This window comes from Pleurodeles waltl, chromosome 2_1 (genome assembly GCF_031143425.1).
Source record: "Pleurodeles waltl isolate 20211129_DDA chromosome 2_1, aPleWal1.hap1.20221129, whole genome shotgun sequence".
NCBI classification, from domain to species: Eukaryota; Metazoa; Chordata; class Amphibia; order Caudata; family Salamandridae; genus Pleurodeles; species Pleurodeles waltl.
The window spans coordinates 374,730,132-374,753,533 of record NC_090438.1 but is presented as its reverse complement, the minus strand read 5'-3'; positions in this window follow the sequence as shown (position 1 = coordinate 374,753,533).

Here is a 23,402-nt window from a genome sequence, read left to right as displayed (position 1 = left end):
TAATTGTATGTTTGCCTTTCCTTTCTAGGTATCAACTGCTTCTTTTGACAGAGACCATAGATAGATGTTTTCTAAATTTGTGTTGCTAACTTGTTTTGCATGAAGCCCAACATGCCAATGCTAATTCGAGGTTAGTTAAGGGATTCACTAAACGGACGTTATTAGACAAATGACTGAATCAATGCTTTGTTGAATAATGCGCTAATGATACTCTGCTAAGCTTAACCTATGTTGACGTCGTGTTATGTTCTAATGTTCGTGATCTTTGCTTTGATGACGTCTTATTCGAGTTGCCATATTAAGACAATGCTGATGTGTTTCATGGTTTTGAGACTAATAAATTTACTAGTAGAATTGTAATCAATAGGGAATAAACATCATAAAATCGTACTAAACTGGTGTGGTTATTCATGACTGAAAGGTCATGGTGGTTTCCGAGTCTTATTAATGTCATTGATTAATCTAATTGATTTGTTATGGTGACTATTGATGACGTTATTGACTTATTGATTGACATGTTGATTAGTTATCTCGTCTTAAGGTGTCTTCAATCAGGGTCAAAAGATTAATTGGCCTAAAACGAGTCCCAGAGTGAATAAATTATCTAGTGAGGGACGCGTTATCAGTTCTGGTAGCAGAGGACGGTTTGGCCCTTTGGGGGCCCTAGGAAAAGGGACCATTGTTTAAAAGTGCTTTTCGAAATAATGCAAATTGGAGGCATGATGTTCTCCAAATCCCAAATGACTTTCCCGGCATCTCAGAGCTTGCCTAAGTGAGTTGGGTATGTTCTTGGCGTTCTAGCATGTGTGGTGTAGAGTTTGCACTTGCTCAGCTTATGCATATTGCAGGTAAATTGTGAAGTTTGTGTGAATTTAGGCCAGGTAATGTTTTAGTAGGAGTGGGCGTACTCTGCAGTATGAGAGTAGGGAAGTCGGCAAACTTCATGTGAGTGTGGCGCTTTGTGCTAAAAAATTGTCCACGTGGTTGTTGGTGATGTACGGACCCGTTGTGGTCTAAGACTCCAGAGTATCTTGATAAGTGTATGAGACACTTTGTTTATGTTGTAATTTGTGCAGTTTAATAGGTCAATCGGGCGTGGTTGACGAGTCGAGTTTGAGTCAAAGTGTGTGTGAAACCTTCGATGGAGATTTGGCAAGTTCTACAGTGCACTAGAACGAACCATTGACAAGTCGAGAGTAGGATTTGCGGGTCGAATCCTGCTTGCGAGTGCGGGAGCTGAGAAGGAGAGAGTAGCGGCCGAGGCTTCAAGTGAAATCTCTGGAAAGTTCTGAAGCGATTGTGTTACCCTTCCTGTACTAAACCGGCAAATTTGAGTTTATTGTTAAGGTGCTCGCAATATATTGCATTAGTTTCTGTGTGAGGAAGACAAGCTGCAAGACTTTGTCAGCCGCAGTGTGTGTGAGTGTGACGTAATTTAAGCCGCACGGGGATAGGTCAGTTGCCGAGAGGGGTCGCGCACGGATTGGCAGCCGTCCGTGAGAGGCAATTGGTTGAGAAGGTAGGCGAAGAGTGTTCGGGGAATTAAAGTCACTTCTTGATTGGATTCCAAACAAAATAAAAGATGCAAAAATTTAGTTTTTCAAGGCTTTAAAGAGTGCTTTGAGGGGAGATACACACATTACAGCGAGTGTGGGGGAGCCTACACCGGCAGAGGATACTCCAGCTTATACCGTAATGGAGGAGAAGGGAGTCGCGCCATGTCTTTGGCTAAAGCAGTGGTGCAAAAAGACAGAGAAAGAGGAATGTTTGGCGTTTCCGGAGTACGGAACATTTAATATAAGGATTTTGGAAAATTTGCGGAGGGTGTTAAGTGAGCTAAAACCGCCCCTAAGACCAGCTCAGTTTGAGGCATTAGCGATTTGGGATTTAATGGCCATACAACAGAGGCAGCAGAAATTCGTGAGGAGAATGAGAAAAGCAGAAAAGACTCTAGCGGAGGCTAGATGGGATAGCAAGACCAAGATGTGGAGAAGGGGAATAGTTGATGGAGTTAGGATGTTTCCAGCAATAACACAAGAAGATGAGACACAGGGAAAGAAGGCCACTAGTAAAACCGACAAGGGCTCTAGTAAACCGAAGGAGACTCAGAGGTCCTGGGCAGATGCAGGTGATTCAGACGATGAGGAGTTTCTTAATCAGTTGTTACATGACCGCCCGCCACTATATGCCATGAATGATAATGGACTGAGTACTAGTGCGGGTCCTGAAGATCCGACACAATATAAGGGAATCACGAATACAGTACAGACAAGCGATACAGTTGCGATACAGAATGGTGTCAGTGTACCCACTGCACCAGCCACACAGATACAGTTGCAGCCACCGCCAATTCAGAGGCTCTATCCTGATGTCCCAGTATTGGAGACTACTACGAGTTTGATGGTGCCACCTAATCCAGTATACACAAGAGCAAGGTTAGTGCAGGTTGAGCCAACTCCACAATTGCTGCCCCAGCCACAGCAACATGTGGTTCCGAGTTACACTTCTGTCACAGGACCGCAGTCGGTAGCCACAGCACCCAGGATGAATCAAGTTATGGGAGTTAATGCTCCACAGGGGAATTGGACAGTCACCAGCTGCTATATCATTGCCAATTACTGTTGGTCCGCCAGTACCGCTGTATGCGCAAGCTAAGCCTAGCGTATGTGATCAAGAAGTAATGACCCAGGAGGCGATAAGAGGAGGGTTCACCGGAAACTTGCAGGGAATGACACAGGGGGGACAGACAGTCAAAAGGTCTAGATCCTTGTTGGATTTCAGTCCGATTGGGGTTCCTTTAGAGACAATGAGGCAAGCAGGACTGGGTAACCTGACCCCACAGGTGATGAGTGCAAATACGTCACAGACATCAATGATGCAGTCTGGAAATGTCTTGTTGCAAGGCTTAACAGCGCAACAGTTGAACGAGCGATTAGATAAACTCAACACTCCGTAGACTACTTCAGTGACTGAAGAGAGATCAGAAAGAGAGGAATACCTGAATTTTGTGAGGCTGGATGTGGAAGCCACAGAACTAGTAGAAGGAACAATGGGGGTGAACAGGTTAGAGTCATACACAGAAGCAGAATTGAGGTATCTGTGCCCCAAGATAACCAAAAAGGTGAGCAGGGTGCATCAGAGGTTGGCAAACCTAGCGGACAAATACGGGATAGACTTAGACAATACTAAGCATTTGAAGAGGAGCTATAGGTTAGACTTTGAACCTAAAGATTTTGATCACATGAGATCCACTGGAATGAAGGCACACCTCAAGGAGATATTGCAAAGTGCTCAAATTTGGGGAGCATTAGAGACGTGGGAAGGCAGGTGGGCAAAGAAGAGAGATAAAGAGAAAGGTGATTGCCCAGAACCGAAGCAGGCTAAAGCTGCACCAGACACGGGAACAATACAAATTTTACCAATGAGAGAAACAGCTGGAGGGGTTCTAGTCCATGTACCGTGGTCTAGGGGTGACATCCTGTCATTCACAAATAACTATCCCAGGTTGAGGGAAAAGCCAATAGAGTGGTACCAGCAGACGGACAGGTTTGTGAAGCTTGCGAAATGTCTTTGGGAAGACTTCAATACCCTGTTTGAGATCATAGTCCCAGCTGATTTATGGCTTGAGTGCAAGGGGGGTGTGGATTGGCCGACAGAGGAACCGGCAAGGGACAAGATTACTGGAGCACCGTCTTCTGAAGTGATGAGGTATTACCATAAAGTGATTGAGTTTTTGAAGCAGAAAGTGTCACCGAAAGTGACTGATTGGCAGAAAATTGATTGAATGTCACAAGAGGGCAAGGAGTCAATACATGCTTACTATGAGAGGTTGTTGAAGGCATTCAAACACTACAGTGGCACTGAGGTCATAGAACCGAAAGACATGAATCACATTGTGTTCAGGTTTGTTGAAGGGCTGAGACCAGAGATTAGCCAGATGATTAAGAATCAGTTGATCTGTTGGCAAGCAAAACCGATTGATGAGGTGTTGCAGTATGCAAAATACTGAAGCGATGAGATTGAATTAAAGCAGAGAAAGCTGAAAGAAAAGGTGATGGTGATGCAAATTAAAGCAGCTCAGGCAGGGATGCAGGGAAATGGAGTACAGCAGGTGGTTCAGCAACAGCCTCAAGGGAACGGGATGTTCCAACCGCAAACAAGAGGCAGAGGTCAGGGAGGTTTTGTGAACCGTGGTCCAGATTTGAATACCGTTGTGGTTCAAAATGATGTGCAAGGGATGAAAAAGGTGTTACCATGTCACGCGTTCGGGGGCGTGGGACATTGGAAGCGGGAGTGCCCAATGATGGTGCAGGATGGTGCTGTTCAACAAAGCAATGATGTCGGTACATTTCAAAATGTGAGGGGTCCTAGAATGAGGGGTCAAAATCCGAACTTCCAGGATAACATAGTGCATATGCAGGGTCTCCAGCCTATGCAACAAATGCAAATGCCACGTTTTCAACCAGCACAGATGCAGCAGGTACAACAGCAGATTCCCATGGTACCTAGACAGCAAATGCAGTTACCACTAGCTCCAATGGTACAGCAACAGGTGATGCTTCCTCAACAGGTCACAGGTCAAACAATGAGTCAAAATGATACAGTACAACAGTTCCCATTGTGTGGTGAGGATGGAATAAACAATGAATGGTCGGATGATTGTTCAGATAGTGAGGAGCGCAGGCTTGCAGCGTCCCTAGAAGTAGATCAGAGGGGACCTTATGTTCAGGGAAAGGTGATGGGTCATAAGGTTTTGTTCCTAGTTGATACAGGAGCTACACGCTCTACAGTCAGAAGTTCAGAGATTCCGAAATTGCCACTTTCTGGGCATACCATAAGGGTGGTAGGAGTAGCAAATCAGCTTCTGACAAATCCGTTCACAGACCTGGTCCAAGTTCAGATTGGCAATTTCCAGGAATTACATAGATTTGTAGTCTGTGACTCGAGTCCCATATCCCTACTGGGAAGAGACTTACTGTGTAAGACGAGCTGTTCAATGACCTGTTCTAATGGAGGGATTGAGGTGCAGACAAACAGTGATGATGAAGGGGACGATGGTCAGATCTCAGAGACGGAGACCGCAAGGAAGGAGTACCCTTTGATAACCTTCTTCCCGATGTTCACAGTGGCTGATTTACCAGCCGAATTACAGGGAACAGTGACAGAGAAAGTGTGGGGCTTGACAGTAAAGGAAGTGGGATTAATAAAAGGATTAGAACCAGTCAAGGTAGAAGTGATGCCAAATGCTGTGTTTGCCCAGGTACCTCAGTACCACATGGCACAAGATGTTCTTATACAGGTGACGCAGATAATTGCAGACTTTGTAAAGCAAGAGGTTCTAAAAGAAGTGATAAGCAGCCCGTGTAATTCACCAATAATGGGTCTGAAAAAGCCTTGTGGGAAAGTTTGAATTATTCAAGACCTGAGGAAAATTAATGAGATTGTAGTAAAATGTTGCCCCATAGTGCCAAATCCAGCCGTGATTATGTTTCAGGTTCCATGTTATGCAGAATGGTTCACAGTTGTGGACCTGTCTCAAGCATTCTTTTCGGTGCCTCTTCATGAGGACAGACAATTTCTCTTCAGTTTCAAATTCCGGGACAAGGTTTACAGTTGGTGTTGAATTCCTTAAGGGTTTTCTGAATCACCTTCCATCTTCAATCAGATATTGAAGAAGGACTTGGAATCATTAGAATTGCCTTTTACTTCGACTTTGGTACAGTACATTGATGATTTGTTAATTGTGTCCAAAACGAGAGATGACTGCAGGTACGATACCATTGCCTTCCTGAATCATTTGGGAAAGAACGGACATAAAGGGGGTCATTCCGACCCCGCGGGTCGGCGGGAGCACCGCCAACAGGCTGGCGGTGCCCCGCAGGGCATTCTGACCGCGGCGGTTTGGCCGCGGTCAGAACAGGAAAACCGGCGGTGTCCCACCGGTTTTCCGCTGCCCTGGGAATCCCCCATGGAGGCGCAGCTTGCTGCGCCGCCATGGGGGATTCCGACCCCCTCACCGCCATCCTGTTCCTGGCGGTTCCGACCGCCAGGAACAGGATGGCGGTGAGGGGTGTCGTGGGGTCCCTGGGGGCCCCTGCAGTGCCCATGCCAATGGCATGGGCACTGCAGGGGCCCCCGTAAGAGGGCCCCACTTTGAATTTCAGTGTCTGCTTTGCACCTGCACCCGTCGCACACCTTCCACTCCGCCGGCTCCATTCGGAGCCAGCTTCCTCGTGGAAGGGTGTTTCCCACTGGGCTGGCGGGCGGCCTTTTGGCGGTCGCCCGCCAGCCCAGTGGGAAACCCAGAATGACCGCCGCGGTCTTCTGACCGCGGGACGGTCTTCTGGCGGTCCCAGCCAGGCCGGCGGCTACTGCCGCCGGCGGGGGTCAGAATGACCCCCAAAGTGTCCCCAAAGAAGCTGCAGTATTGTCAGAAAGAGGTGAAGTACTTGGGTCACCTGATTGAAAAAGGGTTGAGGAAAATATCCAAAGAAAGGGTGACAGCCATATTGCAGATGAATCCCCCGACAACCAAGAGGGACATTAGGATGTTTTTGGGAATGGTGGGCTACTGTCGTCAGTGTATTCCCAACTTCTCGATTATCTCTAAACCATTGGTGAGGTTGACTGTCAAAGAAATTCAGGATGGCCCGGGTGCCATAACCATGTCCGAGAAAGAGATGAGGGCATTCATTGAACTGAGGGAAAGCAAGTGCAGTGCACCAGCTTTAGGTATGCCTGATTACACAAAGGCGGTCATTCTGACAGCGGCGGTCTGCGGTCGCGGCCCGCCAAGAGGTTCCCGCCGAAAGACCGTGGCGGCCATTCCGGCTTTCCCGCTAGGCCGGCGGGCGACCGCCAGAAGACCGCCGGCCGGCCCAGCGGGACAGCCCCTTCAACAATGAAGCCGGCTCGGAATGGAGCCGGCGGAGTTGAAGGGGTGCGACGGGTGCAGTGGCACCCGTTGCGATTTTCACTGTCTGCACAGTGTTAGGGGGCCCCACGGCACCCGTTCCCGCCATCCTGGTTCTGGCGGTGGACACCGTCAGAAACAGGCTGGTGGGAAGGCGGTCGGAATCCCCATGGCGGTGCTGCAAGCAGCGCCGCCATGGCGGATTCCCTGGGCCAGCGGGAAACCGGCAGGAAACCGCCGGCTCCCCTTTTCTGACCGCGGCTTTACCGCCGCGGTCAGAATCGCCCAGGAAGCACCCCCAGCCTGTTGGCGGTGCTTCCGCCGCCCTCCGCCAAGGTCAGAATGACCCCCAAAGTCTTTTGTACTGTTTTGTCATGACCGTGATGCTTGTTCTTTGTCTGTCCTGACACAGGTCCATGGAGGTGCAAACCGCCCAGTAGCATATTTTTCAGCTACTTTAGACCCAGTCGCAGCAGCCTTACCGGGTTGTTTGCGTGCAGTTGCAGCAGTTGGTTAGAGCCTCCCTCAGTGTGAAGGTATAGTGATGGGACATCCCTTAACAGTAATGGTCCCACATTCAGTTGAAATTCTGTTGACCCGAACAAAGACTCAACATATGATGAATGCTCGCCTAACTAAGTATGAAACAATTATACTGGGGTCACCAAATGTGTCCTTAAAAAGATGTACTGTGTTGAGCCCGGCAACTTTGCTTCCTATTGAAAATGCAAACATTGATGATGTTGAAGAGGTAGAACATGATTGTCTTGAGGTAAAGGATCTGTGCACCAAACCGAGACCCGACATTAAAGATGTCCAATTGGAAGAAAATGATTACATTATCTTTGTTGAAGGTTCATGCCTGAGAGACTCAGTAGGAGTACTGAGAGATGGATATGCTGTGTGTACAATCTCTGGTATCCTAGAAGCATCCTGGCTCGAAAGAGTATACTCTGCTAAGTGGCTGAATTAATTGCTCTTACTAGGGCATGCCACGCTGCTGAGAACCTGAAAGTCACTATCTATACTGATAGCAGATACGGATTTGGAATTGTCCATGACTTTGGCAGGCTGCGGTCACAGAGGGGTTTCCTGACCTCTTCTGGTTCTCCAGTGAAAAATGGTGAAAGAATGAAGGAATTTTTGCATGCGATTCAGTTACCTCTTGAAATTGCCGTGGTGAAATGCATTGCTCATGTTAAATCACAAGACTTTGTGTCAATGGGAAATGGATATGCAGATCAAGTCGCAAGGTTTTGTGCATTGAACTGTATATCGTTTCAAGACCAGTGGGAATTGTTACCTGAAACTGAAAATGAAACATGCTCAGGGTATGCATTAAGGGTGGTTGACAAACTAGATGAGTTAAAATCATTGCAGGGACGTGCCAGCAAAGAGGAGAAACGCTCCTGGCTCAAAATGCAATGCGTACAGAGATCTGATGATCTATGGGTTTCAAAGGAGGGGAAAATGGTTTTGCCAAACAGCCTTTTGTCACAGTTTGCAAGGTTTTACCATGGTCAGGCACTTGTTGGGAGAGACGCAAGGATCAGGTTATTCAAAGTCGATTGGTTCAATCCGAAATTCAGACAAGCTGCAGAGGTTATCTGTCACAGGTGCATTATCTGTCAGCAGATGAATGCGGGGAAAGGGACCGTGGTGAATTTGAGCCACATTGGGAGAGCAGGAGGTCCATTTAGCAGAATGCAGATGGATTTTATTGATATGCCTGTATGTGGAGGTCTGAAGTACGTGTTAGTGATTGTGTGCATTTTCAGTCACTGGATTGAAGCTTACCCTACACGTAGAAATGACAATCTCACAGTAGCAAAGCTGCTGCTTAGGGAGTTGATACCACGTTTCAGGTTTCCAATCTCTTTAGAATCAGATAGGGGAAGTCACTTCAACAATGAGGTGATTAAGCTCTTGTGTGCTGCCCTGAACATTGAACAGAAGTTACACTGTAGCTACCGCCCTGAAGCATCAGGATTAGTGGAGCAGATGAATGGTACCTTGAAGTCGAGAATGGCAAAGATGTGTGCAGCCACAAATTTGAAATGGCCAGATGCATTGCCCTTAGTGCTGATGTCAATGAGAAACACATCCGACAAGAAAACAGGACTGTCTCCTCATGAGATTCTTATGGGCCGAGCTATGAGATTGCCCGCAGTGCCTGCAAATGCTCTCTGCAAGGGTCTGGCAGACGTGGTCCGCTCTTTCTCTCACCAGGTGGAAGCTACCACATTGCCACTGAGAACTGATCCAGGTCACACCCTGAAAGCCGGTGACTGGGTTGTTGTCAAGAAACACGTGAGGAAGTCATGTTTGGAGCCACGTTGGAAGGGGTCGTATCAAGTAATACTGCAAACTACTACTGCTGTGAAATGTGCAGGATTTCCAAACTGGATCCATGCCAGTCACACAAAGAAGGTGACGTGTCCAACTGATGAGGAACTCGAATTGTCGAAAACAACAGCTGCAGAGAAGGAAGTCTCAGGGCCGGAGAGTAATCAAAGGGGAACTGAGACTGAAGGAGAGCCCGTTGAGGACGGCTTGGTCACTCAAACAGTAAACAAAATCCAGAGGGGTGACGGTGAGCCTATCTCAATTGAGGCGCCAGGAGGACTGACCCAAAGAGAGGTTCTCCCAGAAGCAGACGGATACGGGTTTGAAGTTGAGCCCTTGACAGACCCTGAATGCGAAGGAGGTGAGGCAGAAGGAGGTCAAAGTGTTCCGACTCCTCCTGAGCCGCTTACAGGTCCATCAAGAGAAAACACCATAGCACAAGAGGAGGGCACTGTCCAACATCCTGAAAGGCCGAGCGGTAGGAGAACACTTAAAGGAGATAATTGTCCGGAACCACAAGCTGCAAAGGAGAAAGTGGTCCTTAATGAAACAATAGAAGAAGAAATTGACACAACAAGGAAAGAAGATCTCAGTGAAGGAGAGTTGCAGGGTGATCGCAAACTGAAAAGAAAGAGCGTTGCAAACAGGAGGTACGCAGGTCCTGAATGGGCTTATGCGACATCAGCTGAGTGGCAACAAGAATTCTTGGTATTCTGTTTTGATCGAGAAATTCCAGGTCAATACTACGGCACCTGAATTCAACCATAGAAAGAGACTGTGTTGAAGCTGAAATTAAATAGAGAGAGAAATCTGAGAGAAGAGACTGATAAGTTACCGGATGTGGCACTGTTAACCTGAATTGACTCTGAAAAACCGATGATGACAAGCTGCTAACCTGATTTGACAAAGGGTCCTGGGAGTGAGTGAAACGCTGTAAATACTTGCTAAAAGAGAGACTTTGCACAGAGAAAAAAAAAAAAAGCTTTTAAATCTTTCTCAAGTTGATTGTTTGCTTTATATTATTCTGCTCTCTGATTCTTTACAGATCATGAGTAACACTATAAATAATGATGATAGAGGTAGGATCCGTAGATGGTTGAGTGTTATTTTGGGTGTTGCGTGTGCAATAGTAATTATAGGTGTGATTGTGGGAATGCCATTGGTGGATAAGAGTGCGACTAACAAGGCTCCAACTCCTGAGACTGCTACACTAACACCATGGGAGAAGTTTGAGCAGGATACAAAATATTTGCATGAGTGAACTAATACAAAAAAGGAACTATCTACTAATGTCTTCTATCGCTTGCTGAATGAGTATGTTGAAACAATGGATGTGAAGAATTGCTATGTGTGCACGAAGATTCCTTCGTCAGTACAAGAAGGGGTTACTTATCATAGTTTTCCGCTTACCTACGGAATAAGCTGTAGTTTGCTATTAAGAAGATTCTATGATCAAGAATATATTCAATACTTCTTTTCTAATCTAGATGCAGTGTTTTCTTATGTGCCTATAATTGAGTTTTTAAGTAAAACAGCTAAAGAACCTAACATAAAAATAGTTAGGGGTTTCTTTGAACCGACACTGACATTTGGGACAGCTTATGCGCACCGCAATAATCTAACCTGCTTACTAACGCCTGTAGAGAAGAGCTTCTTAGATCACACTGATGATAGAAGAAAGGCGTTAAAGGAAAAGCTAGAAAAGGGATTAGAAAACAAATGTTTGCAAATGATTATGCTTATAGTGCAATAAAGACGCAAGGCAAGTTACCTATAGATGCACTACACGTAGGAAGGCTTTGTATATATAGGCCAAAATCTGATCATGACACTTTATTTGTGGGAATGAGTGAGTGCAGGCATGTGTTTTTGTTTCATAGTAAGTGGACGTTCATGTTAAATGGACAGGATCCAGCGATCCCTGGGATCAATTATATATGTGGACTTAATGCTTATTACCGTCTTCCAAAAGGATGGTATGGGACATGTTATTTGGGAATAGCTTTCCCAAAGATTTACCAAATTGATGACTTAAAGCAACTTCCTAAAATATCTGAATTACATCATACTAGACAAAAGAGAGAGACAGCGGCTGATATATTTGGAGCCATAATTCCTTCAGTGGGGGTTATCTTAAACTCCATAAAGATTTGAAAGTTGTCTACTATTGTGGATAACATGCTGACAAACTTCACAGGGGCTATACTCCTGATGGATACTGAACTTGCTGCGGAGAGAGCTATGACTCTTCAAAACCGGCTTGCTTTAGACATTCTTTTAGCGAAGAGTGGCGGAGTATGTAGGATGCTTAATGAGCGTCATGTTGTGCATTTATTCCTGACAATAGTAATAAGATTAGGAGTATGCTTACTAACCTAACAAGAGATAGTACAGATTTGAAGGAGCTGAAGGAACCTGGAGTTTGGGAGAAGGTTGGAAAGGGAATTGCTAAAGTAGGGAATTGGTTTAGTAGTATTTGGAATGGGATACTTGCAAAAATAATAGGACATGTAATCGTATTTTTCCAGAAGCTAGAAGATGAGTGTAACTGTAGTAGATCCGTTCTCATGAAACTCGACTTGCTCAAGGAAACATTCTTGCTGAATGCAACAGTGTAGACTTGTTACAGGTACAAGGTCGCCTAAACCGGTATAGACAATGGAACCACTGACTGAAGATGCGAGAGGACCACGAGAGAATGAAATCATACCGGACGTTCTACCCGTTGGAGACGTCAATCACAAGAACCAATAAACTACGTGAGAACTGTTGTGAGGTTACAATTTTGATGGTACCACTGGAAACCCATTGGATGGAGATAGTGGGGTGCCAACCCTGCCCAATTAGGAATTAGGGGACTGTACAACAGAAAAGGGATAAAAACCTTTGACACGAGGAGCCATTGGGAGATGCCACTGCGAATTCTTGCTATTACCCAGATACTTTGTCACTCTGCCTAGAGACTTTGCTGTTTGACTCTTCAAACCATCCTCATTCTTATCTTACCTCTTTTATACTTCTCCTTATGAGGGAAGTGTCCCTACTCACCCCGCCTTGCTGAACATTGCTGTGTTTCCTGGCTGATGGCGAATCAACTTATATCCTGAGGATGAAGACTGACTCTGTATGCTGACCCATTACAGAGGGTAACTATATGATGATGAAATTGTAATTGTCTGTTTGCCTTTCCTTTCTAGGTACCAACTGCTTCTTTTGACAGAGACCATAGATAGATGTTTTCTAAATGTGTGTTGCTAACTTGTCTTGCATGAAGCCCAACATGCCAATGCTAATTCGAGGTTAGTTAAGGGGTTCACTAAACGGAAGCAAATAGACAAATGACTGAATCAATGCTTTGTTGAATAATGCGCTAATGATACTCTGCTAAGGTTAACCTATGTTGACGTCGTGTTATGTTCTAATGTTTGTGATCTTTGCTTTGATGAAATCTTATTTGAGTTGCCATATTATGACAATGCTGATGTGTTTCATGGTTTTGAGACTAATAAATGTACTAGTAGAATTGTAATCAATAGGGAATAAACATCATAAAATCGTACTAAACTGGTGTGGTTATTCATGACTGAAAGGTCATGGTGGTTTCCAAGTCTTATTAATGTCATTGATTAATCTAATTGATTTGTTATGGTGACTATTGATGACGTTATTGACTTATTGATTGACATGTTGATTAGTTATCTCATCTGAAGGTGTCTTCAATCAGGGTCAAAAGATTCATTGACCTAAAACGAGTCCCAGAATGAATAAAATATCTAGTGAGGGACGCGTTATCAGAGTCACCTTGGGTACCACGGTTCAATAGATGCAGGTCCAGTCCTTCTCACCCAGGCAACAGGGCACAGGCAGCACGTCAGCACAGCAGGGCAGCAGTCCTTCAGGGCAGAAGTCTAGCAGAGTGACAGTCCTTTCAGCAGCACAGCAGCCCTTCTATCTAGCAGAGTATCTACAGGTCCATAAGTATACTGTAGAGGTGGTGTCTGAGGTCTAATATTTACACACAGGTGTGCCTTTGAAGTGGGGGAGTAGATTTTAGAGGTTTCCCTTTGAAGGCTCCAGACATCCTGCCTTTCCTGTTCTGGATCTAGACTAAGAAAGGGGGTATGCAGCCCTTTGTGTGGAGGCAGGGCACAACTCGTCCAAATATAAGTAGGGCTGTACTCAGCTCCTTCCTCCCATTCTGCCAGTGATGGTCAATCCAGGCACACCTAAGCTCTCTATTGTGTGTGGCTGTCTAGAAGGGATACTCAAGGCCCATTTGTCAGTTACACGTAGTCATGTGACCCAGAGACAGGCTACAGGCACAAAGGCCCTCATTACAACCCTGGCGGTTGGTGTTAAAGTGGTGGTAATGCCGCCAACAGGCTGGTGGTAATTCCTGCCAAATTATGACCATAGCAGATAGATCTCTGATAGACAGCAACTTTACCACACCGACTGCCAGAGAGGATACAACAGCCACCACGGTTGTAGCTGCCTACAGCCAGGCGGAAATCAATGTTCTGCCCACCATATTATGGCATGCCAATCCGCCACCTTTTCCGGGGGAGCACCAACGACATCAAAAGCCTGGCATAAAAACTGCACAGAAGTGAAATAACTCACCATTGGAGACACAGGGAATAACCAGGCCGCCATGGAGCCCGAGATGCATGTCTTCCCCCTGGTCTTCTATGTGCTGCTCCACCACGAACACCAACGACGGCGAAGACAATGACAGTGAGTATAGCCGCCTTGCACACAAGGGGGGAGGACAACGACAGTGACACACACACGCAGCTGCAGTACTAAAACATATTTACCCCATACCTCAGATGAATAATGCAAGGACAAAACGTTTTAGAAAAAGTGAATGTAATGAGAGCAACACATTAGGGTAAATAAGTGAGGCAAGATTATAGATATATACATACGTACATAAAAAGGGACGCAGCCCAGTACACAATGTACGTTGTCCACATGGCCACAGGCCAAATTCCAAGGCCACACATGGCACCAGCCTCAACACGGAGAGAACACTGCAGAGGCATCAGTTGGGAAATAGGCAGGCACTTCTGGGGGATGGGAGACGGGGACACCTCAGCCGGCAGATGGAACAACATCACTGGTTCTGGAGGGGGCAACATGCCCTGTGCTTGGTCCTGGGGAATGCAAGGCCACAGTCTCTCAAGTGGGTGATTTGCCCACATGCACTGGAGGGGGCAACATGCCCTGTGCTTTGTCCTGGGGAGTGATAGGCCACAGTCTCTCAGGTGGGTGATATGCCCACATGCACTGGAGGAGGGAACATACCCTGTGCTTGGTCCCTGGGAGTGCAAGGCCACAGTGTCTCAAGTGGGTGATTTGCCCTCATGCACTGGAGGGGGCAACATGCCCTGTGCTTGGTCCTGAGGACTGCAAGGTCACAGTCTCTCAAGTGGGTGATTTTCCCGTACGCTCTGGAGGGGGACACATGCCCTGTGCTTTGTCTTGGGAAGTGCAAGGCCACAGTCTCTCAAGTGGGTGATTTGCCCACATGGTCTGGAGGGGACAACATGCCCTGTGCTTGGTCCTGATGAGTGCAAGGCCACAGTCTCTCAAGTGGGAGACTTGCCCACATGCTCTGGAGGGGGCAACATGCCCTGTGCGTGGTCCTGGGAGTGGAAGGCCACAGTCTCTTGAGTGGTTGTCTTACCCACTGGTTCTGGAGGGGACATCCTCAACTGTGCTCTTGATCCTGAGGAGGCCTGGGTAGGTGTGTGTCTTACCCACTGTTTCTTGAGGGGGTATCGTGCCCTGTGCTCTTGATCCTGGGGAGGCTGGGGTAGGAGGGTGTCTTACCCACTGGTTCTGGAGGGGGCATTGTGCCCTCTGCTCTTGATCCTGGGGAGGCTGGGGTAGGTGGTGTCTTACACACTGGTTCTGGCGGGGGCATTGTGCCCTGTGCTCTTGATCCCGAGGAGTGCAAGGTCACAGTCTCCCAGGTGGGTGTCATACACACTGGATTTGCAGGGGGAAGGCTGCACAGCGGCCCCTTGGAGGCAGGATTACCTACCGTCCGCCGGTGGTGGTGGTGCTGCTGGTGGTGGGAGGCTCCTGCCCATCCCCTGCAGCCTCGCACGGCTGCCCACTGGAGGTGGTGGTGCTGCTGGTGGGACAAGGCTCCTACCCATCCCCTGCAGCCTCGGACGGCTGCCCACTGGAGATGGTGATGCTGCTGGTGGGGGGAGGCTCATGCCCATCCCTTGCATCCTCGGATGGCTGTCTACTAGAGGTGCTGGTGCTGCTGGTGAGGGGAGGCTCCTGCCCATCCCCTGCAGCCTTGGACAGCTGCACAACCATGGCTGGTGGTGGGGGATCCATCACAGTTCCTGCCCCTGGCCACTTGCCCTTCCTGCCTGCTGGTGCTGGCTCTTTGCTCTCCTTGCTCTTCCAGACAGCAGCTCTGGACAGGCTCCTTAGTCTTCCTGGCAGCAGCTGGGGCAGGCTCCTTAGTCTTCCTGGCAGCAGCTGGGCATGCTCCTTTGGCTTCCTGACAGCAGCTGCGGCAGGCTTCTTTACCTTCCTGGCAGCAGCTGGGGCAGGCTCCTTTGTCTTCCTGGCAGCAGCTGTGCCAGGCTCCTACACCTTCAGGACATGTGCCCTGGATCCATTCCCACCACAAGTGGGTATGGTGATGATTGGACCCGTGGACTGGGTGGCTAAGGTGCTTGGCTGGGTTTTTGCCCCCCTGGCCAGACGTGCAAGACGGGGGGAAGGGTAGGGAAGAGGTCAATGATGGATAGGAAAAGTTTTTTAGGGACATTGGGCCGGGAAGAAGGAGAAGATTTGGGAGTGGAGGAAGAGGGAGTGGTTGTAGGAGGTGTCTGTCTGCTGATTTTAGGTGCATGTGCATGGGCTGGATGCTGTTGTGAGGTGGATGGCTGGTGTGTGTTTGAGTGCTTGCGTTTGTGTAGCTTGGGAGGGGGGACATACACAGTGGGAGAGGACACAGATGACGTGTGCATGGCTGTTGTGGCTCTTCTGTGGGGGGACTGGATATTACTGGCACTGCCTCTCCGCTGACATTGGCTTGTGTACCTGGGGGGATGTAAATGCTGTGTTATTGTTTCTGTGTGTGATATACTGTGCACCCGTGGCATGCCTTTGCCCTGGCAGTTTTCACTTTTGTACGTTGGTATGTGGTGGGATAACTGATTCTCTCTAGTGTGCGGGCTTTAGTAATAGCTGTCCATGCAGGGCTGTGAGTAGCGTCCATGCATTGGTATGGCATGCAGGGATTGGCATTGGGATAAGTGAGATGTGATGGTAGTGTGTGTGGGACATGGTGATGTGATGGGAGTTAGAGTGAGGGTAGGGTATGTGATAACATGCAGGTAGGGGGGTAGTAGTAGTATAGGGTTGACTTACCAGAGTCCAGTCCTCCTCCTACTCCGGCCAGGCCCTCAGGATGCATGATTGCCAAGACTTGCTCCTCCCATTTTGTTAGCAGTGGGGGAGGAGGTGGATGTCCACAGCCAGTCCTCTGTACAGCGAGTTGGTGTCTTGCTGCATTGAAAAGTACCTTCCCCGTAGGTCATTCCACCTCTTCCTGATGTCATCCCTGGATCTTGGGTGCTGTCCCACGGCATTGACCCTGTCCACGATTCTCCATCATTGCGCCATCTTCCTAGCTATTGATATCTGCTGCACCTGTGCTCCAAATAGCTGTGGTTCTCCCTGATGATTTCCTCCACCATGACCCTTAGCTCCTCCTCTGAGAATCGGGGGTGTCTTTGTGGTGTCATGGGTGTTGTGTGAGTTGTGTAGGGGAGGGTGTATAGGGTGATGTGTTGGGGCGAGTGATGTGGGGTGCGTGGGTGGTGTATAGGTGTATGTGGTGTGTGGCTCTGGTTTTGTCTGTGGTCGTGGTGTCTGTCTTGTGCCTATGGTTTGAAGTCATAAAGGGTTATGGGTAATGTGGATGGGTGTTTTTTAGTGGTGTGGGTGTATGGGTGTCAGATGTGTGTTGTTTGAATTGTCCAATGTGGTGTTGTTTTGTTTGTGTGTGTATTTTGAGTTCGGAGGTATGTACCGCCAATGGTTTCTGGTTCTGTTGGTGTAACAGTGTAGGTTTAGATACCACCAGTTTATCACTGACCTTTGAGTTGGCGGAATTGTGTATGTGGCTGTATAGTGACGGATTGGTGTGTGTGTGTCATAATATGGTGAACGGATATCCGCGGCGGCGGCGGTATGTTTACAGCAGTCAGCGTTGCAGTAAGTGGGATTTACCGCCAATGTCATAATGAGGGCCTAAATGGCTAAGGCAGGAAAATAATATAAAGAAAGGTACACTGTTCCATACGGCATCCAACCTATTAGGGGTGTCGGAAGGAAAGAGCAAATGAAATCAGAGATACAAAGGAGTATCAGGAGAGCCCTCAAGCACCCACTAGGGTGACCTGTTTCATCATTGGGCTATCTCCACGTCAGACCGGTGCTGCAATGTCTGGCGGACCGCCCCCCAATGGGGGTGGTACTCTACCGAAGACAATTTGCCAGATGAAGGTCTGGAATAAGAGCTGACTAGAGGAGTAAAAAAGGATGTGTGAGTGAAGGAGAGTGAGGATAAAAATAAAAATGGCTCTGAGCCTAAAACATCATTTTAATGTTTCAGAGAAAAGGTTCAGGTCAAGATTGTTGGCGTGGATAATGTCCTGCTATACTCTATAAAGAAGGAAGGGTAGTACACCTAATCCTGTCTATTGTATGGTCAACATGTTTCGCTGCTTTTTTGGGTAAAAAAATGATCCCGTGATGCTTCGTCAGGACCCGGAAACTACTTCTCCTATTCAAAAAATGAAAACATGAAGTGCTGAGGTGTCACTTACAAGTTGAAGACAATTTGTCAAAGTCAGTAGGTCAATCAGTCGCCCTGCATGAAAGTAGAAAACAAGTACAGATTAGTGCCAACGTGCAAATAAGCACCTGAAAGGGTGTACTCACAATACACAGCAAACAACCCCCAAAAAGTGCCACGTAAAAAAAGGGAAAAAGGCTTACCATCCCACATTCGAGATAGAGCTCCCTAGGAACGCGCTAGCCTCGACCAAGGAGGTGATACTACATGTAAAAACAACATAGTGAAGAAACAATGCATGTCAATATGTCAAAACCTAGCAGGTCATCAGAGGAGCGTGACAAACAGATTAAAATGGTCGCCATGTTCATGAAAAAATCAGAAATGTAACACTTGTTAAACATGAGTCATTCAAAAACTGATAGTTGAAACAGTAACTTAATTCCTGTACAGGTTCAGAAAAAAACATACAATGTAAGTGATAAGATTCCTGTACACAAAGAACTTGCTTGTATAGTAACAAGATAAAAACATGCACACACGATGCGCTCAAAGTAAAAAGCTATAAATGGCCCATGTATGCTGACTCTGCCGGTGCCTCACATTTCTTCGTGATTGAAAAACGAAGGAGGGCTCACCCACACAGAACGGGAACCAGATAGCAATGCAAGGAGAGGTGGGGGCGGGTTACAGAGCCCCCACGTCTTCAAAATAACTTACTAGTCATTTCCTCCGAGGTCGCGGTAAACCTGCCCCGAAACTGCGCGTCTGTAGACGCTCGAGCGGCGTCCTCAGGCGTTTTTTATGTTGCTAAGGAGACGCCTCATGCGTCTTGATCCGGAAACAACCAGCCGGTTGTTCCGGATCGTAATAATCGAAAAAGGACTACTATCCTATAGTAATAATAAAAATGCCAAGTTAATATTAGCATACAGAAAATAAGAGGACAAAAGTCCCCACAAGTGACGATATGGCGGTGTTTAGTCAGGGGTCGCAGGAATGTGTATGTATCACATAGGAACCCAAGGCAGTTAAGAATAGAAATATGATGATAAATCAAAAAGATTGAATTTTAGTGCTAGCAGGTTCTAGATAGTTATAGAATTCCAAGGAATCTCGTCATTAAGACCCTCACTGTAGGTTTTAAGTCTGAACACCCAACGTTGTTCTGTTCTAAATAAGAGACTGGGATCATTACCATTGTTTCTCAGCACCTGTAGAACAATCCACCACATGTCATCAGGACCATGTTTGGCTTCTAAAAAATGTGAGCTGTAAGACAGGAAAATGCCAACTTTCTAAAAGTGGCATTTTCAAAATTGTAATTTGAAATTCGACTTCACCATGAGAGATGTTTCATTAGATTTTCAAAGACACCAAACATGAACTGGTTACTGGCTCCCATTTGGTAATTATAGCTAATTAAATATAATAAGGTAACTCCATTGTTATTCTACAGGAGAAGTACACCTTGCAGGAGTGAAATACAAGAGCTTTTCACTACCAGGACATTTAAAACTTAAAACTATACTCTCTACTTTTTAAATGCATTACACCTTGCCCTCTGCGCTATCCAGGGCCTACCCTTGGGGTGACCTATATGTATTAAAAAGAAAGGTTTAGGCCTGGCTGAATATTTATTTTGCCAGGTCGACATGGCAGTTTAAAAATTGCACTCGTAGAGGCTGCAATGACAGGCCTGAGACATGTTTAAAGTGCTACTTAAGTAGGTGGCAAAATCAGTGCTGCAAACCCACTAGTAGCATGTAATTTGTGGGGGGAACAATAAGTGCTGTAGACTGACTAGTAGCATTTAATTTGCAAAACTTGTAAGTCCCTAGTAAAGTGGTAATTTACCACTTTACTAGGGACTTACAAGTAAATTAAATAGACCATTAGGGTGTAAGCAAATTTTACCATGTTTAAAGGAAAGAGCATAAGCACTCTAGCACTGGTTAGCAGTAGTAAAGTGTACAGAGCCCTATGGCCAGCAAAAATGAATTCAGCAAAAAAAAGGAGAAGTAAGTCAAAAAGTTTGAGGGTGACCTTGCAGAGTGGGCTAGGTCGAACACTACTTTTCTGTGTTCACAAACTCCACTTTTGTAGTAACTTGTACTTTTGCAGTAACTTACACTTACACTTTTGTAGTTAGTCCGTACCTCCATTATTTTGTATGGGTGTGTGTTACAGTGCCAGTGGTTGGACATGTGTAGAGTTGGATATACTATGAAAGTGTAAATTACTACAAAAGTGCAGTTTGTGAATAGTGAAAAGTAGTAAACTTATCAGAAGTGTAAGTTCACTTTGTGAATCAGGCCCAATGTCGTTTTAGCATTCCCTGGGATTATTTCCAGAAAACCCGCTGCAGGTCCCTTCTTCTCTGGTTTTAGAATGCAAACTGAAACAAGGTCTTAGCCCTCACAAGGAAGAAAAGGATGATCTAAACAGGTTTGACAGCTTGCAGGATGTGGAAGAAGCACCCTCTTCTTTGTATGTCTAACTTAGGTTGGGCCCATAGGGGGCCTCCAACTTTCCGTTGATAAAAGACCTTTCTGTTAATAGGTGAAATCAAATTCGAGAAGCATTGTGTGCCTCACCTGTAATACATATCCCCCTAGCATTGGACTCCTGCTCATGTCATTCCTATTGGAGATTCCTTGGAAATGTGGCCCTGCATTGGCTACAGTTGCTCCTCTGAAGGCGCTGTAAGTCTACTGAACCACCAACATGTTTCATGCGGTCGCTCAGCAGACTTTTTTGTTTTGTCAAAACCAAGTCCCAGAGTGGCAGTTTGATTTCTAGAAACAAACCACTAATGGCCCTGACCCTCTATGAGTTTTTATCCACAGTGGGGGTTTGAGAAAGTCATTCTTTTAGCATGTTCATCCCAATGTTTCTGACCAATACTGGTGGTAACTGACCCTGACTGTGCCATAGGCTCTGCTAAATAGGTATAATTACAATTGGCAATGACATACCTCTATAAGTCCCTAGTAGTTAATAGGACAAGGGGATTCAAACTACCTATAAGCCCCTAGTATATAATAGGACAGGGAAGTTTAGAGACCCAGCATATTTCCTGCACTGGAGTGTACACTGCTGTGTTGCCTGCTGTCATTTTTGAAGGCAGCCCTGCCTGGCAGCTTTGGAATTAAAAGTAATTCCAAAGTGACCTACCTTATTTTTAAGTTGTATACGTCACGCCTAATGTCTCGCCTAGATGCCCCAGGGGTGAGGTGCCATGTAACTCTAAGTAGTAACATTATAAAATATGTTTTATATGCCCTGGTGAGGGAAAAAAACACACCTTTCATTTTTCCTCATCATAGATACTTAGCTCCGTAGGCTAAAATGGTAATATTTTCCATAAGCATAAGTATTACTAGGAAGAAGCTAAATGTGTCATGGAAGTACTCAAAATAATGGCTATGATAAATCCAACAACTTGCCACTGTTGAATGTATCATAATTAATACAGGAAACAAGTTATAAGACTTTCGTTTCTGTAGGCCAAATTCCAGCCTGCTAGTGGCCTCTCCTGATTGGTCAGTCTTAACAGGATTGGCCAGGCTGCTTTGATGAGGTGATACATGGCCTGCACTGAGCAGAGGTTATCTGATGGGAGGATGTTGGCAGATGCTAAAGCCAGGCCAGGAAGTGGGCTGGGTAAATCAAACTGAGCTTCAAAGGAAGCAGGACAGAAAGGAATGCCAGCCAGGCCTGCACTTTCACCCTGTACTCTACAGATAGATAACTGGCCCAGGAAAGGAATTTGCAGATGTCCAGCGAGGGAGTGTTAATAGAAATGAACCACACCAGTGGGTAGGTTTAGCTAGGTCTTGCTCCTCTGGAGGAAAATCATCCATCTTGGAATTTTAAAGAGCAGTGCTTTAAGGCACAAGAAAATGCCACTCTTTGGAAGAAGCGGTTAGGTTGCATTCTGCAGCTCATTGGATAACGGTGTCCCTCAGCTTGTCCCCCAAGGTGATTGAATAAAAGTGGCTGATCTGCATTGCAACTCAGATCTGCTGCCTAAAACCACAAGAAGAAAAAGGACTGTCCTACTGGAATCTTGTCTACAACCCAGAGTAATGCACACTGAAGTACTGCTTGTGTTGTACACAGGACCAACAGCCCTAAGGCCTTTACCTTGCTTCAAAGAGGACTCAGGAGTGACTCCCTGAAAGCAACAGGTTAACAGAGCTTGCCTGCACCAACTTTCACAAAAGTCCCCACTCTGGAGTGTGTCCAGTGGACTTTTAAGGAGTTGGCCAGGTACATTGTGGAAACTGTGGTCCTAAACTTCCAAGCACCATCTCAGAGCTTCTAGACCCTTGGATGGGTGTTTTGGACACTTTGAACCCTCAAGTGTAACTTCAAGAAGAAGTTCCAGAAGAGTCGACCAACCTTTGCAAAAATCTCCCTAAGGGGACTGACTTGCTGTTGTGAGTCAAGCCGACTACCTTCAACCGTGACCCAGACAGTATTTCAGGTTCATCCCTCTGGAAGCTCTGGAGCTCCAGACTTCTAGGATTTGACTATGGCCCTATGGAAAAGCAGTCTAATGATGTTGCATCAAAATCATCTTGCTGATGAGGACTGCACGACGTTGAGAGAGAAAAGCGCCAGAAAAGTTGCTAAGTGTGAAGGTAAAATTTTGACTGAGGCCTCCCACTCAATGTATCCACGTAGGACTCCTTCGAGGTCAGCCTCAAACTTTGACTTTTGTCCCAGTCAAGCGCAACCAGATTTTCCCGTTTGGCACTATTTATTTATAATTACTAGAAAGCACATTTTTAATGTAATCTTTAAAAATTCATAACTCCTGTTCCCTATACTAGATTTTTATCATTTTGTGTCATTTTAAAGTTAAATATATTTACTATTTTTATAAATAGATGCAGGATTTTAATTGTGTCTTATTTTCACTTATTTACTGTGTTGCTGTATTTAAATGCTTCACATATCTGTCTTTTAAGTTAAGCCTGCCTGCTCGTTGCCAAGCTACAGGAGTTTAGCCAAGGGGATGATGTTTTGAGACCTTGGCTGGACCTCACACTGTCTTGGGGTATTTCTGCTGGTGGAAGATGATAATTTACCTCTACTAATACCCAGCTTCCAACAGAGGAGATCATTTTTATTGTTTTCTGTTTGGAAATGCCAAGCTTTTCCTGGCTGTCCCAAATAGAAAAAACATATTTCCGGATGTATGCCTTAAATAAGACGGCTAATATGAGATACTTAGACCGACAGCCTGATGTCTGTAGGGAGGGATGGGGGTTTAAGGGACATTCTAACATGGTA